This window comes from Rhinichthys klamathensis, unplaced genomic scaffold (assembly GCF_029890125.1).
Source record: "Rhinichthys klamathensis goyatoka isolate OS25496 unplaced genomic scaffold, OSU_Roscu_1.1 h1tg000236l_1, whole genome shotgun sequence".
Lineage (NCBI taxonomy): Eukaryota > Metazoa > Chordata > Actinopteri > Cypriniformes > Leuciscidae > Rhinichthys > Rhinichthys klamathensis.
The window spans coordinates 3,407,501-3,422,500 of NW_026606759.1; the positions used below are offsets into that span (position 1 = coordinate 3,407,501).

Below are 15,000 nucleotides of genomic sequence, written 5' to 3' on the forward strand. Positions count from 1 at the left end.
AAATACAGAGATTTTAAAGAATGAAGATTATGTTGCAGAGATAAAAGGAATTATAGAGAAAGAGAAGGATAATGCAATGTATGAGGAAGATAAAAGAATGTGGTGGGAGAATGTTAAATATCTAATTAAAAGGTTTTCAATAAAGTATTGCAGCATCTTACAAACAAGTAAAAGACACAAAGAAAAAGAAACAAAGGAGACGTTAGAAAGAGAATTAAATAATGAGAATAAAGACATACAAAAGATAAAAGAAATAGAGGAGAATTTGAAAGAAATAGAAGAAAAAGAATATGAGGGGGCAAGATTAAGAAGTAAGTCCAAATATATGGTGGAGGGGGAGAAATGCACAAAGTTCTTTTTTGACTTGGAGAAAAAAAGGGCACAAGTTGGAATAATAAAAGAAATAAAAGGGAAAAGTGGAGAGATTGTGGAGGGGAATGAAAAAGTGCTAGAGGAGATAAAGGCTTTTTATGAGGATCTTTTTAAAACAAGAGGGGTAGAAGAAGAGGTAAAAAATAAACTGTTAAATTATATTGAACCAAATTTAAGTGAAGAGGATAAAAAAGAATGTGATGGGGAAATCAAGAAGGATGAGATTGAAAGAGCGATAGATCAACTAAATAAAAGGAAAAGCCCAGGGATAGATGGTTTGGGAAGTGAATTTTATATATGTTTTAAGGAATTTTTAATAGAGATTTTAAAGGAGGTTTTTAGGGAAATTTTTAAAGAGGAAGAGATGAATGAAAGGATGGGAATGGGGCTGATGAAGCTAATATATAAAAAGAAAGGTGAACTAACAGATTTAAAAAACTACAGGCCGATAACAATGTTAAATACTGATTTAAAGATATTAGCAAAGATTCTTGCAAATAGGTTAAAAGAAGTGATGCCACGAATAATAAAAACAAATCAAGCATATGCAGTTAAAGGAAGAGACATAGCAGACATAACGATGAGTATAAGGGACACAATACAATACATAAAAGAAAAGAATGGAGACGGGTATTTAATCAGCTTAGACTTTGAAAAGGCTTTTGATAGAGTGGAGCATGAATATTTGTTTGGGGTTTTAAATAGGTTTGGTTTTGGTGAGAATTTTATGAAATGGATAAAGATTTTATATAAGGGGGCTCTAACAAAAATAAAATGTAACGGATTTTTAACAGAATGTTTTAAAATAACTAGATCAATTAGACAAGGATGTCCACTCTCAGCTTTATTATACTCTCTTGTGGCGGAACCTTTAGGCCTAGCAATAAGAAAAGAAGAGAAAATAAAAGGAATACAAATACAGGAAAGCAAAGCAGAAGGAAAAATTTTCCAATACGCAGATGACACAACAATAATAGTTAAAGGGGAAGAGTGTGTAAAAGAAGTAATGAAGAATGTACAAGAATATTGCAAAGGATCCGGAAGTAAAATTAATGAGGACAAGACGGTATATATGAGGTTCGGGGCAACGTCAGTTTTAACGGAATACTTTAATTTTAAGGAAGTTGAAGAAATTAGAATTTTAGGGATTTTAATGGGAAAGGATGGGAGGCAAGTAAGAGAAAAAATGTGGGAGGAATTGATAACAGGAATAGAGCGGAGGTTGAATTTTTGGAGATTGAGGGCTTTAAATTTGAAAGGGAAGGTTTTAGTATTGAATGTTTTAATGGCTTCAAAGTTGTGGTATGTTTTATATGTGACAGAAATGCCTTTGTGGGTAGAAGGGAGGTTGAAGAAATGTTTTCTTTGTTTTTTGTGGGAGGGTAAACCCCCAAGAATAGCGTATAACACTTTAATAGGGCCATTAGAAGAAGGTGGGTTGGGGTTAATGGATATTAAACAAAGGAAAAATTGCTTAAGGGTTAAAATAGTCAAAAAACTGTTGCAAGACGAAAATGAAACAGAATGGAAGAAAGTTATGAAATATTTTTTAAACAAATGTGGGAATTTTAATTTGGGGGAGGATATTTTATGGATGAAAACAAAAAACTGGATGGCGGAAGGATTATCGGATTTTTATAAGGAAATTTTAAGTGCTTGGGGGGTTTTCTTAAATGTAATAGATTATAATCTGAAAGGAAGAGAAAACATCTTAAACCAACCTCTGTTCTTAAACAAAAGTATTTTAAGAGATGGGAAAGAGATCTTTTTTAAAAAATGGATGGATGTGGGTATAACAAGGGTAAGAGATGTTTTGTATGAATTTAAAGAAGGGTTTTTACCATCACAATTTATAATGGATGCAATGGAGGAAGCAAAAGAGGAATGCAACAAACGAGAAATAGAGAATAAATACGAAATTATCAAATACGCAATACCGGAGGAATGGATTAAAAGAATAGAAAACATGGAGGAATGGAAGAAAGAGAAAGACATTTATGTCAGACTTAAAGGAAAACTATGTAATTTTAAGGAGTGTAATGTGAAAGATTTTTATTGTTATTTTAGAGATGGTGTTTTTAAAGAACCAGTTGCTAACAATTTTTGGGTACAGAAAATTAAGGACCTGAAAAAAGAAAGTATATGGAGAAATATGAGGGGAAAGTTTGTGGAAGCAAAACTTGAATGTTTAGAGTATTTTATAAGGCACAAAGTAATTTTTACCGAATGTATTTTAACTAAGATTGGAATGGAACAGAATGCAACATGTAAAGTATGCCAAGAAGAAGACGAAGGGATTTTACACTTGTTTTTATACTGCAAAGAGTTGGAGGGTTTTTACAGAAAATGCAAAAGGGTGATAAAAGAATTAATTGAGGACTGGGACGAAGATGTAATAGAATGGAAGAGGATAGTGATGTTTGGATGGGAGGAAAATTGTCAAAGTAAACAGTTTGTGAACCTGTTAGTAATGTTGATAAAAAATGCAGTATGGGAAAGAAGAAATGTGGCAAAAAAAGGAAAAGTGGTGCTTGATGTTTGGAATGTTCTTAAAAGGAAAACAGAAAGATATATTGAAGGATTGTATTGGTATTTTAAGTATGAAAACATGTTGCAAAGCTTTTATGTTGTTTTTACTCCAAGGGTTTCTAAAGTTTTAAAAGATCTAGCATGGAATGTACCTGAAAGTGATTTGGATTTTTAATTTTAATTTTTACTTTTATTGTATTTTATTTTTTTAACAGTTCTTTAAACTTAAGAATTGTGTACTGAGGGTCTGTATTACAAAAATATGTATTGAAAATGATGAAAGTTTTGATGTATATTTTTGTATTTGAAACATTTTCAATAAAAAAAAAAAAAAAAAAAAGCACGCCCGATCTCGTCTGATCTCGGAAGCTAAGCAAGGTCGGGCCTGGTTAGTACTTGGATGGGAGACCGCCTGGGAATACCAGGTGCTGTAAGCTTTATTGTTTACTTCACTAATGTTCTAACCTTTCAAATAGCCAGATTTTGGCAGCAGATTTCGCTTACGGCCATACCACTTTGAGCACGCCCGATCTCGTCTGATCTCGGAAGCTAAGCAAGGTCGGGCCTGGTTAGTACTTGGATGGGAGACCCCCTGGGAATACCAGGTGCTGTAAGCTTTATTGTTTACTTCACTAATGTTCTAACCTTTCAAATAGCCCGATTTTGGCAGCAGATTTCGCTTACGGCCATACCACTTTGAGCACGCCCAAAGTTGGTACGATCCAGGAAGTAATTGGTGTGGCAGAGTGTAACTCTATCGCGACTTTGTTTGTTTGTTTTGTTATTTTTGTTTTGTTTGAAGTTTGAGGGAAAAGTTTGTTTTAAACCACAAACCAGCAGCTCTCGGCTGTCTGGGGAGTGGTTTGCTTTTTTGTTTTTTGAGTTGGAATGAGTGAAATGGACGGATTGACTGGTTATGAAATGGCAATGGAGGTGGAACAAGCAAAGGCAAAAGAAAACGGAAACGGATTAACACAACGAGATGAGATGACGGCAAAAGAACACAAGAAACAGAGAACTTACTCCCAAGGAAGCAACAGTAACGATTGACATTAGTAAAGTACAAAATGGGGGAGCGGAGGACATAATAAGAGCAATCAAAGGAATTATAGGAGTGGAGAAAATCCTTGCGGTAAGACCAAAGACTAATAAGCAATATGAAGTGACAGTTGAAGCGGAGGAAGATTGTGATGAGCTGCTTAATGGTTTGGAAATTAAAGGACAATCATGTGACGTTAAAAAATTACGGGACAGGGAGTATGTCGTCTCGTTCATGCATCTGCCTGTGTATCTTGAAGATGAAGCCATAATCACTAAGCTGGAAGGATGGGGAGTTACTCCCACAACAGGGATAAGAAGGAGGTTTTACCCAGGAACGGAGATAGAGGATGGAACAAGATTTGTAAAAGTCAAGTTCCCAAAGGAGGTGGCGTCGCTGCCGTACAGTTCTAAGTTTGAGACAGCGGAAGGCTTGCAGTTCTTCAGGATAATACACAGTAGACAGGTCAAGACTTGCCGACTGTGTATAAGTCCGGAGCACATCTTCAAAGACTGTCCTGAGTTCAGATGTTTCAAGTGCGATGAGCAAGGACATTTTTCAAGAGACTGTACGGCAATCGAATGCCCAGAATGCGGAATTCCTCTTAACAAATGTGAATGTGGGACGGAAGGTGATGAGGAGGAAACAGAGGAGCGGCAACAGATGGATAGGCAGGTGTGTGACGAGACAACAGAAACCACGGAGACGGTCGAACAGATGGAAAACATACAGCGGGAGTCAATGGAAAGTGTGAAATATCAGCAGCGGAAACACCAAATTCATCAGGATGGAGAAGAAGAGAGAATGGATGAGGACACAACTGAGCGAGAGAAGCAGGGAATAACGGGGGAAAAGGAAATAAGTGATAACGAGGGGAACAAAGAGAAGAAGAAACTGGATATGGAACAGCATGTTGCAAGGAAAGAAAGAGAAAAAAGTGGAATGGCAACAAGAAGAATGCCAATGAAGGTAAAGCCAAATTATAATGTGGGAAGAAAGAAAAATGTTACTGAAATAGGTAAAATGAAGTTGGGGATGGTCCAAGAACATGAGAAAGACTAAAGATGAATGTTTTTAATTATTTATTTTTGTACAGTATGGTTTTAATTTTGGTATGTTGGAATGCAAGAGGTTTAATGAGTATGAACAAACTAAAAAATACTCTAGAACTATGCAAGGAGGAGGACATTATTGTATTTCAGGAAACAAACTGGAAAAATGATGTAATTGACAATTTTAAAAAGATGTGGAATGGTGAAATGTTTTATAGTAATGGAGATGGAAAGTTAGGAAGCGGAGTGGCAATTTTAATAAGGAACGATGTTGACTGTAAAGTGAAAGAAATATATAATGATGGAAAAGGGAAATGTAATGCTGTTGAAATAAGTCAAGGGGGAAAGGATTTTATTTTAATGAATGTTCATGCACCAACAGATGATAAAGGAAAAAAAGAGTTTTTCGAAAACATTAGAGGTATAATAGATAAATGGAAGTCAGAAATAATAGTAGGAGATTTTAACACTGTGTTTAGCAAAAGAGATATGGCAGAAGGAATGGTTTTTAGAACGGACGTGGGGAGAAAAGAACTGGTATCTTTAATGGAAGAAAGAAACATGACTGATGTGTGGAGGGAGAGAAATGAAAACAAAAGAGAATTTACTAGAAGGAGTTTGGTTGGTAACTTTTTGAATCAAACGAGAATTGATTTTATTTTAAGTACAAGGGATATAGATTATTTTATAGAAGATATTGTTTACAATGACACTGGTTTTAGTGATCACAAGATGATTAGGTGGAAAATAGAGTTTAACAAGGAGGATAAAGGACCAGGGGTGTGGATTTTAAATTCTGAAATTTTAAAAGATGAGAATTACATATCGGGGATATATAATTTAATGGAACAGGAAAGGAAGGATGGTATGTATGTGGAAGACAAACGAATATGGTGGGAAAACGTAAAATATGAAATAAAAAAGTACTCAATTAAATTCAGTAAAGGTATGAGAAAAGCCAAAAATGCCAAAGAACAGGGAATTAGGGAAAGTTTAAGAAAAGAAGTAAAGGAAAAGGAAATGGACATTCAAAAAATTATAGAGTTAGAAGAGGAGCTTAAGAAAATAGAAGAGGGAAAATGTCAGGGGGCAAGTCTAAGGAGTAAAGCTAGATACACAATAGAAGGGGAAAAATGTACTAAATTTTTTTTCGACCTAGAAAGAAGAAAGGGAAGAGCGGATACAATAAAAGAACTAAAAAACAAAGATGAAGAATGCATAATAGGAACAAAGTTACTTTTAAATGAAGTAAAGACATTTTATGAAGACTTGTTTAGAGAGGAAGGGGTAGAAGAGGAAAACAAAAATTATTTACTGCAACATATCAAAGCGAGAGTAGAAGAAGCAGATAAAAAAGACTGTGATGAGGAAATAAAGGAAGAAGAGATAATACAAGCGATAGAAAGTCTAAAAATTAAAAAAAGTCCGGGGACGGATGGAATAGTGAATGAATTTTATAAGCTTTTCAAGAAGGAAATAAGTAAGATCCTAAAAGAAGTGTATGATGAAATATTTAAGAAAAAGGAGCTAGATCAAAGAATGAGTATGGGCCTAATGAAGCTGATTTATAAAAGAAAAGGTGATCAAAAGAGTTTGAAGAACTATAGGCCGATTACAATGCTGAATGCAGATTTGAAGATTTTAGCTAAGATTTTATCGAATAGATTAAAGAATGTTTTACCAAAAATAATTGAGACAAACCAAGCTTATGGGGTGACAGGGAGGGATATTGCTGATACAACAAGTGGTATACGAGATATAATGAGCATTTTAAAGGAAAATAATAGGAAAGGATATATAATTAGCTTAGACTTCGAGAAGGCTTTCGATAGAGTGGAACATGGTTTTTTATTTGCGATTTTAAAACATTTTGGTTTTGGAGAGAATTTTACAGAGTGGTTAAAGATTTTATATAGAAACATAATGACAAGAGTGAAATGTAATGGCTTTTTAACCAATCCTTTTAATGTCACAAGATCCATAAGACAAGGATGTCCATTATCAGCACAGCTATATACGCTGATAGCAGAACCACTAGGGATGTTAATTAAAAAAGATGAAGAAATAAAAGGGATAAAAATTGAGGAAGGTCTAGAAGAAACAAAAGTATTCCAATATGCAGATGACACGACACTAACTGTAGAAGATTATAAAAGTGTTGAAAATGTAATGGAAAGGGTGACAAGGTTTTGTAAAGGCACAGGAGCTAAAGTAAATGAGGGGAAAACTGTCTATATGAGATTTGGAGGAGTGTCTGATTTAAAAGAGGTTTTGGGTTTTAACGAGGTACAAGAAATGAGGATTCTAGGAGTAACGCTAGGTAAAGATGAGAAGAGTACAACGGATAGAATGTGGGAGGAGGTTATAGGTGCAATGAAAAACAGGTTGAATTTTTGGCAAAGAAGAATTTTGAATTTGAAAGGGAAAATTTTAATTGTAAATGTTTTAATGTTAACCAAGATGTGGTACATTTTATCAGTGGTTTCAATGCCAAAATGGGTGGAAAAAAGAGTAAAAGAATATATTATGGATTTTATATGGGAGAAAAAAACCCCAAGAATAGCATACAACACACTCATTGGAAGGCCAGAAGAGGGGGGGTTGGGACTTGTTGATATAGAACTAAAAAAGAAAAGTATGAGAGTGAAAGTGGTTAAAAAGTATTTGGATATGGGGGAAAAAGGAGATTGGAAAATTACAATGAAACATTTTTTAGCAAAATGTGGGAATAGTTTTTTAAGTGATAACATTTTATGGATGAAACTTAACCTGTTAAGCTTCAAGCCCATTTTTGAAAAATCCCCAGATATGGCATTCCCAAACTGAAACAGATACAGTTCATGAACCCTTTGTACTAAAAGCACAAGTAAGATCTCATTTGAAAGCTGACACCTGGAAGTTTATTGTAAATGTAGAATTAATTATTATCATAATGAAAAAAATAGTTATAAATAGCTTCAAAGTTTTGTAAAGTTATTATACATTTATTTTTATGAAACATCTTCATGAAAATAAAATTGAAGTTGGCATTGTAGCAATCTAGAAATGCACTGCAGCTAAAGCCACATGTCTGGCCATGTTATATTTAAAATTTGAAGATGATAAGTCTAAAACTCTGTATTTAGTTCAATGTTTTTCAAGATCATGTCATATGACTTTATTTTGATTAGACTGGTGTTTATTGTTTTCTTATAAGCATCTATTCAGTCTATTGCCTCTATTGTTTTGTGATGCAAAAACGAGCCCCATTCAGTCTCAGTCTCCCCTGCACATATTCACACCTCTCCAGCCAGTTTATTGCTCTAAATATGCTTTTCTTTTGTCTGCATTATAATCACTAACGACTAGCAATTCACACTGTTTCAATCCCTCATTTATTTTATAAAAGTTCTCACTTCACAGTGAAACTGTATCAAATGCCCTTTTTGAAAAACGAAACATTTCAGTAAGCATTCTTATTTAGAAAAAAATCATAAAAATTACACCGAAGTAAGGTAGCAGGTGCTCAGTACTAGCTAGCATGTTAGCTTAGCACACCATCAATACACGACAATTTATGAGAATAAAACTATGTTTGTTCTCCAAACTTACTTTATAGCGCAAGTCGAGTGTTTTAAATAACTTTCTGTAATCTGATTTGGCTTCAGATAAAAAAATCAGATAGAAAATATATTATTTTATTGTATTCTGCACAATTTGAAAGTCTATCTCGATTAGCATTACATTATACATATAATCAATTATTATGAAAATACCTGACATGACTCGAAGAACACAGGTAAATCAAATATCATTGCAATCATGTTTATTGTCTTCAAAACATCTTTATCTGCACTTTACAGCGATCTCGGATAGCTTTGTTGTGGCAGGACTTCCTGAATGTCACATGATTATGGCTCTTCTTCATGTGATCCATATATTATGGACTTCTGTTCAAACAGCGCCCTCACTTTCAGGATGAATTGATAACACAGTACAGAGTATACAGCGCTCAAAATGATTACATCGACGCATTTGGGTATAAATTCAATAAATATTATTCCTGTCTATAGAAGTCTAATGTAAAGCTATGAGAATCTATCAATATTTCTCCAAATCTGCACATGTTTGAGCTAAAAGCCCTGAGGGACGTTGTTTTGTCAAGCGCTGTCATGACGATCGCACGGGAGTTTTTTTCTGAATGAGACCGGCTGAGGCTCATAATTCATATTAAAGGTAACGACTCATTTTTTAATTTCATAACTCCTGACACAAATTAAGACATAACTGTCACTATAAGTTTCTCAGAATACAATAGTGGTCAAATACTGAATCTTGAGTCTTATATCTTTTTAATGATGTATAGTTTGTCAAGGTATAACATTAAATCTGATAGTATATTTGAACTAAATAAATAAAAAAACGCTTCAGTGCGCCGACGCTCTGGAGACGGTTAAGAGGTTAAAAATTGGATGATGGAGGGGATACCAAATTTTTATAAAGAGGTTTTAGTTGCTTGGGGTTTTTTTCTCAAGGAGATTGAGTTTAAGCCAATGGGGAGGGTAACGATTCTTAATCAGCCCATTTTCTTAAACAACAACATTGTTTTTAATGGACAAGTTTTGTTTTTTAAGAAATGGTGGGAAGTAGGGATAAGACAAGTCAAAGATGTGTTGTATGAAGTTAAAGATGGATTTTTGCCTTTACAAGTGATTATAGATGCTATGGAAGAAGAAAGAGAAGAATATAGTGTGGTTAGTCTGAAAAAACAATATGATGAAGTTAAAAGTGCAGTACCAAAGGAGTGGTTAAAAGAAATTCAAAAAAGAGAAAAAGTAGAAACGAAAGTAGAGGTGCATATGAAAATGGATGACAAAATGGTGGATTTGGGAGTGTGTAATGTGAGGATGTTTTATCAATGTTTTAAAGAATATATTTTTAAAAAGCCCAATGCAAATCAAATGTGGTTGAGACATTTTAATGGAATTGAAGAGAAGGATATTTGGAAGAATACAAGAAGTGGGATTTTAAGTACAGATTTGGAGTGTCTGGACTATTTTATTAGACAGAATGTGATTTTTTCAGAAATGAGGCTTTGTATAATGGGGAAGGAAAGTGATGCAATTTGTAAAATATGCAAAAAACTGGATGAAGGTATTCTACACTTGTTTTTATTCTGTGAAAAATTGGAAACATTTTTTCAAGCGCTAAAGAAAATGATTAAGAGTTTAAGAGATGGAAAAGAAGAGAGTGACTGGAATCAAACTTTAATTTTGGGAGTGAAGGAACAATGCAGGAATAAAAAAGTGATAGATCTGTTATTGGTTTTAGCGAAAAGTGCTATATGGAAAAGGAGAAATATAGGAAAGAGTAAAGGATGTGTATTGGATCTATGGAGATTATTTAAGTATAAGGTTGAAGAATACATATTAACATTGTGGAATTATTTTAAAATGGAAAAGAAAGAGATGATGTTTTACAAAATATTTACAAAAGAAGTGGAGGAAGTGTTAAAAGAGAATAGGGTAGAAATGCCAGGGAAGATATGAAAGTAGGATATATGTCAACTGTTGTTTGTTTTTGGTTTCGTTTGTTTTGTTCGTGTTTTTTGGAAAACTACTTTTCTTTTAAAGTACATTTTAAAATGTTGTAAGAATGATTAATGAAGATGTAAATGTGAAATGAAATTAATTGCAATAAAAAAAAAAAAAAAAAAAAAAAAAAAAAAAAAAGCACGCCCGATCTCGTCTGATCTCGGAAGCTAAGCAAGGTCGGGCCTGGTTAGTACTTGGATGGGAGACCGCCTGGGAATACCAGGTGCTGTAAGCTTTATTGTTTAAAAAAAAAAAAAAAAAAAAAAAGAGTCAATGAGCTTTTCAAATAGGCGGAAATAGTCTCTTTGTTTCTTCAAAAAGCCTGAAATAGTCTCTCTGAGTTTCTTCAGAAACCCTGAAAGAGTCTCTTAAATTTTTCTTCAAAAAGCCCGATTTTGGCAGCAGATTTCGCTTACGGCCATACCACTTTGAGCACGCCCGATCTCGTCTGATCTCGGAAGCTAAGCAAGGTCGGGCCTGGTTAGTACTTGGATGGGAGACCGCCTGGGAATACCAGGTGCTGTAAGCTTTATTGTTTACTTCACTAATGTTCTAACCTTTCAAATAGCCCGATTTTGGCAGCAGATTTCGCTTACGGCCATACCACTTTGAGCACGCCCGATCTCGTCTGATCTCGGAAGCTAAGCAAGGTCGGGCCTGGTTAGTACTTGGATGGGAGACCGCCTGGGAATACCAGGTGCTGTAAGCTTTATTGTTTACTTCACTAATGTTCTAACCTTTCAAATAGCCCGATTTTGGCAGCAGATTTCGCTTACGGCCATACCACTTTGAGCACGCCCGATCTCGTCTGATCTCGGAAGCTAAGCAAGGTCGGGCCTGGTTAGTACTTGGATGGGAGACCGCCTGGGAATACCAGGTGCTGTAAGCTTTATTGTTTACTTCACTAATGTTCTAACCTTTCAAATAGCCCGATTTTGGCAGCAGATTTCGCTTACGGCCATACCACTTTGAGCACGCCCGATCTCGTCTGATCTCGGAAGCTAAGCAAGGTCGGTCCTGGTTAGTACTTGGATGGGAGACCGCCTGGGAATACCAGGTGCTGTAAGCTTTATTGTTTACTTCACTAATGTTCTAACCTTTCAAATAGCCCGATTTTGGCAGCAGATTTCGCTTACGGCCATACCACTTTGAGCACGCCCGATCTCGTCTGATCTCGGAAGCTAAGCAAGGTCGGGCCTGGTTAGTACTTGGATGGGAGACCGCCTGGGAATACCAGGTGCTGTAAGCTTTATTGTTTACTTCACTAATGTTCTAACCTTTCAAATAGCCCGATTTTGGCAGCAGATTTCGCTTACGGCCATACCACTTTGAGCACGCCCTAGTGGTAGCAGGAAGTTGTGTGGCAGTAGTTGGGAGAGGAAGGCTCTCCCCCATTTTGTTTTCTTCTATTTGTGTTTGTTTTGTGAGTTTTTTTTACTGTAAGTTAGTTTTTTTGTTTTTGTTTTTGTTTGTTAAACCACCTAACAGCAGCATATCGCTGTCTGGAGGGTGGTTGATCTTTTTTTTTTCTTTCTCCAAATGGACGGATTAAATGGTAACGACTCGGAACTGGCTGGAGAGAAACGTATGGCAAACGACACTGGACTGGCTGGAGAGAAACGCTTGGCAATCGACACTGGAATGGATTATCGACAACGAGCTGGACATGATGTGAGAGACAAGAGTGCAGGACGGAAATACCTAAAGGAGGCGACAATGATTTTGAATGTGGAAAATGTCAATGAGGTGAGAGCGGTGGATATTATAAAGGCGGTGGTGGAAAAATGTGGACATGGGAAAATTCTGGCGTTAAGGCCAAGACAAGGAAAAGAATATGAACTAACAATGGAAAATGAAGAAACATGTGAGGATTTGATGGACGGACTGAATATAAAAGGAGTGAATTGTGACATTAAAAAGCTGCAGAATAGAGACTATGTGGTTTCCTTCATGCACCTGCCCGTCTACCTGGAGGATAGAGCAATAATTGAAAAATTGGAGGGATGGGGAGTTAATCCCATTTCAAAAATTAAAAGAAGACACTACCCGGGCACGGATATTGAGGATGGAACGAGGTTCCTTAAAGTAAGGTTCCCGAAAGAGGTGGCATCGTTGCCTTACAGCACAAGGCTGGAAACGGCAGAGGGGCAGCAGTATTTTAGGGTGATGCACAGTCACCAGGTGAAGACCTGTCGGCTGTGCATGAGCCCAGATCATCTGCTTAAAGAGTGCCCAGATTTTAAATGCCACAAATGCGAAGAAAGAGGGCACTTCGCAAGAGACTGTAACGCAGCCAGGTGCCCGGAGTGTCGGAATATTTTAAATAAATGTGAGTGTTTGATGGAGGAAGAGGAAGGAGGTAGGGAACACCAGGTGGACGGACAGGTGCATGAAGGAAACAACGAGGAGGAAAGACAAACTGATGTGGGACAAGAGGAACAAGTTATACAACAAAAAGAAACGGAAGAAGGAACGAGTAACAGAGAGGAAGAAGGAGAGCAAGAGAGCAATAAAGATAAAGAACAAACAATGGAACAGGACATGCAATGGTCAGCAATGGGAATATCGGACAGTAGTAAAAGTTATCGGGATGGCATGGAGAAGGATGAAATAACGATGGACAACATGGAGAACAACAGAGGAGGGAGAGGACAAATAAGAAGAAGGTCATTGAAGTTTGAGCCAAATCTGGAAAATGCAAGAAAAAAGACTACGACAAGGGGGCAAGATCAAAGTGCAAACAGATATGAAGTGTTAAAGGACCTGGAGGGAGAAAATGGAGAATAATGGTTTTTAGGTATTTATTTTTCTTTCTTTTAATGGTTTTAAGTTGTGTTACTTTTAATGCAAGGGGACTGATGGACATGGGAAAATTTGAAAGAGTGAAAGAAAAGTGTAGAGGAGAAGATGTTATTGTTTTACAAGAAACAAATTGGAAAGAGAGTGTGATGATGGAATATAAAAAGAAATGGGAAGGGGATATTTTATATAATAATGGGGATGGTAGGCTTGGAAGAGGGGTGGCGTTTTTAATGAGAAAAGATGCTTTTAATACAACCAAAGTGGTGTACAAAGATACGATAGGGAAATGCATGGCTGTGGAAGTAAATTACGAAGGATGTGAATTGATTTTAGTGAATGTACATGCACCAACAGAAGAGAAAGAAAAGAAAGAATTTTTTAATTGTTTAAGGAGTGTAATAAAGAAATATAAGGAAATAATAATGATGGGGGATTTTAACACTGTTTTTAGCAAACAAGACATGGCAGAGGGGATGGTTTTTAAATCAGACACAGGGAGGAAAGAATTAAATGAATTGATGAGGGAAAATAATTTAATAGATGTATGGAGAGAGAGAAATGGGAGGAAAAAAGTTTATTCAAGGAAGCAAATAGTGGGGCATTTTATATGTAAAACAAGAATTGATTATGTGTTATGTACAAGAAATGTGGAGAACTTTATCAAAAAAATCAGCTATGAAGAAACTAGTTTTAGTGATCATAAGTTTGTACGTTTTAAAATAGATTGGAGTAATGTGCAAAGGGGACCGGGTACGTGGATTTTAAATACAGAGATTTTAAAGAATGAAGATTATGTTGCAGAGATAAAAGGAATTATAGAGAAAGAGAAGGATAATGCAATGTATGAGGAAGATAAAAGAATGTGGTGGGAGAATGTTAAATATCTAATTAAAAGGTTTTCAATAAAGTATTGCAGCATCTTACAAACAAGTAAAAGACACAAAGAAAAAGAAACAAAGGAGACGTTAGAAAGAGAATTAAATAATGAGAATAAAGACATACAAAAGATAAAAGAAATAGAGGAGAATTTGAAAGAAATAGAAGAAAAAGAATATGAGGGGGCAAGATTAAGAAGTAAGTCCAAATATATGGTGGAGGGGGAGAAATGCACAAAGTTCTTTTTTGACTTGGAGAAAAAAAGGGCACAAGTTGGAATAATAAAAGAAATAAAAGGGAAAAGTGGAGAGATTGTGGAGGGGAATGAAAAAGTGCTAGAGGAGATAAAGGCTTTTTATGAGGATCTTTTTAAAACAAGAGGGGTAGAAGAAGAGGTAAAAAATAAACTGTTAAATTATATTGAACCAAATTTAAGTGAAGAGGATAAAAAAGAATGTGATGGGGAAATCAAGAAGGATGAGATTGAAAGAGCGATAGATCAACTAAATAAAAGGAAAAGCCCAGGGATAGATGGTTTGGGAAGTGAATTTTATATATGTTTTAAGGAATTTTTAATAGAGATTTTAAAGGAGGTTTTTAGGGAAATTTTTAAAGAGGAAGAGATGAATGAAAGGATGGGAATGGGGCTGATGAAGCTAATATATAAAAAGAAAGGTGAACTAACAGATTTAAAAAACTACAGGCCGATAACAATGTTAAATACTGATTTAAAGATATTAGCAAAGATTCTTGCAAA

At 35.5% G+C, this 15,000-nt stretch overlaps 6 non-coding genes across 6 annotated transcripts; all 6 read left to right on the top strand.

The window, feature by feature from the left end:
- Window positions 1-3,399: 3,399 nt before the first annotated feature.
- LOC130100088 (5S ribosomal RNA) lies at window positions 3,400-3,518 on the top strand. The gene has a single exon (XR_008808731.1). It is a non-coding gene; the product is annotated as a 5S ribosomal RNA (ribosomal RNA).
- A 7,457-nt stretch (window positions 3,519-10,975) lies between these two features.
- Window positions 10,976-11,094, top strand: LOC130099950 (5S ribosomal RNA). The gene has a single exon (XR_008808597.1). It is a non-coding gene; the product is annotated as a 5S ribosomal RNA (ribosomal RNA).
- Window positions 11,095-11,155: 61 nt separating this feature from the next.
- Window positions 11,156-11,274, top strand: LOC130099951 (5S ribosomal RNA). Its single transcript, XR_008808598.1, has one exon. It is a non-coding gene; the product is annotated as a 5S ribosomal RNA (ribosomal RNA).
- A 61-nt stretch (window positions 11,275-11,335) lies between these two features.
- LOC130099952 (5S ribosomal RNA) lies at window positions 11,336-11,454 on the top strand. Its single transcript, XR_008808599.1, has one exon. It is a non-coding gene; the product is annotated as a 5S ribosomal RNA (ribosomal RNA).
- A 61-nt stretch (window positions 11,455-11,515) lies between these two features.
- LOC130100124 (5S ribosomal RNA) lies at window positions 11,516-11,634 on the top strand. Its single transcript, XR_008808765.1, has one exon. It is a non-coding gene; the product is annotated as a 5S ribosomal RNA (ribosomal RNA).
- A 61-nt stretch (window positions 11,635-11,695) lies between these two features.
- LOC130099953 (5S ribosomal RNA) lies at window positions 11,696-11,814 on the top strand. Its single transcript, XR_008808600.1, has one exon. It is a non-coding gene; the product is annotated as a 5S ribosomal RNA (ribosomal RNA).
- Window positions 11,815-15,000: the final 3,186 nt, after the last annotated feature.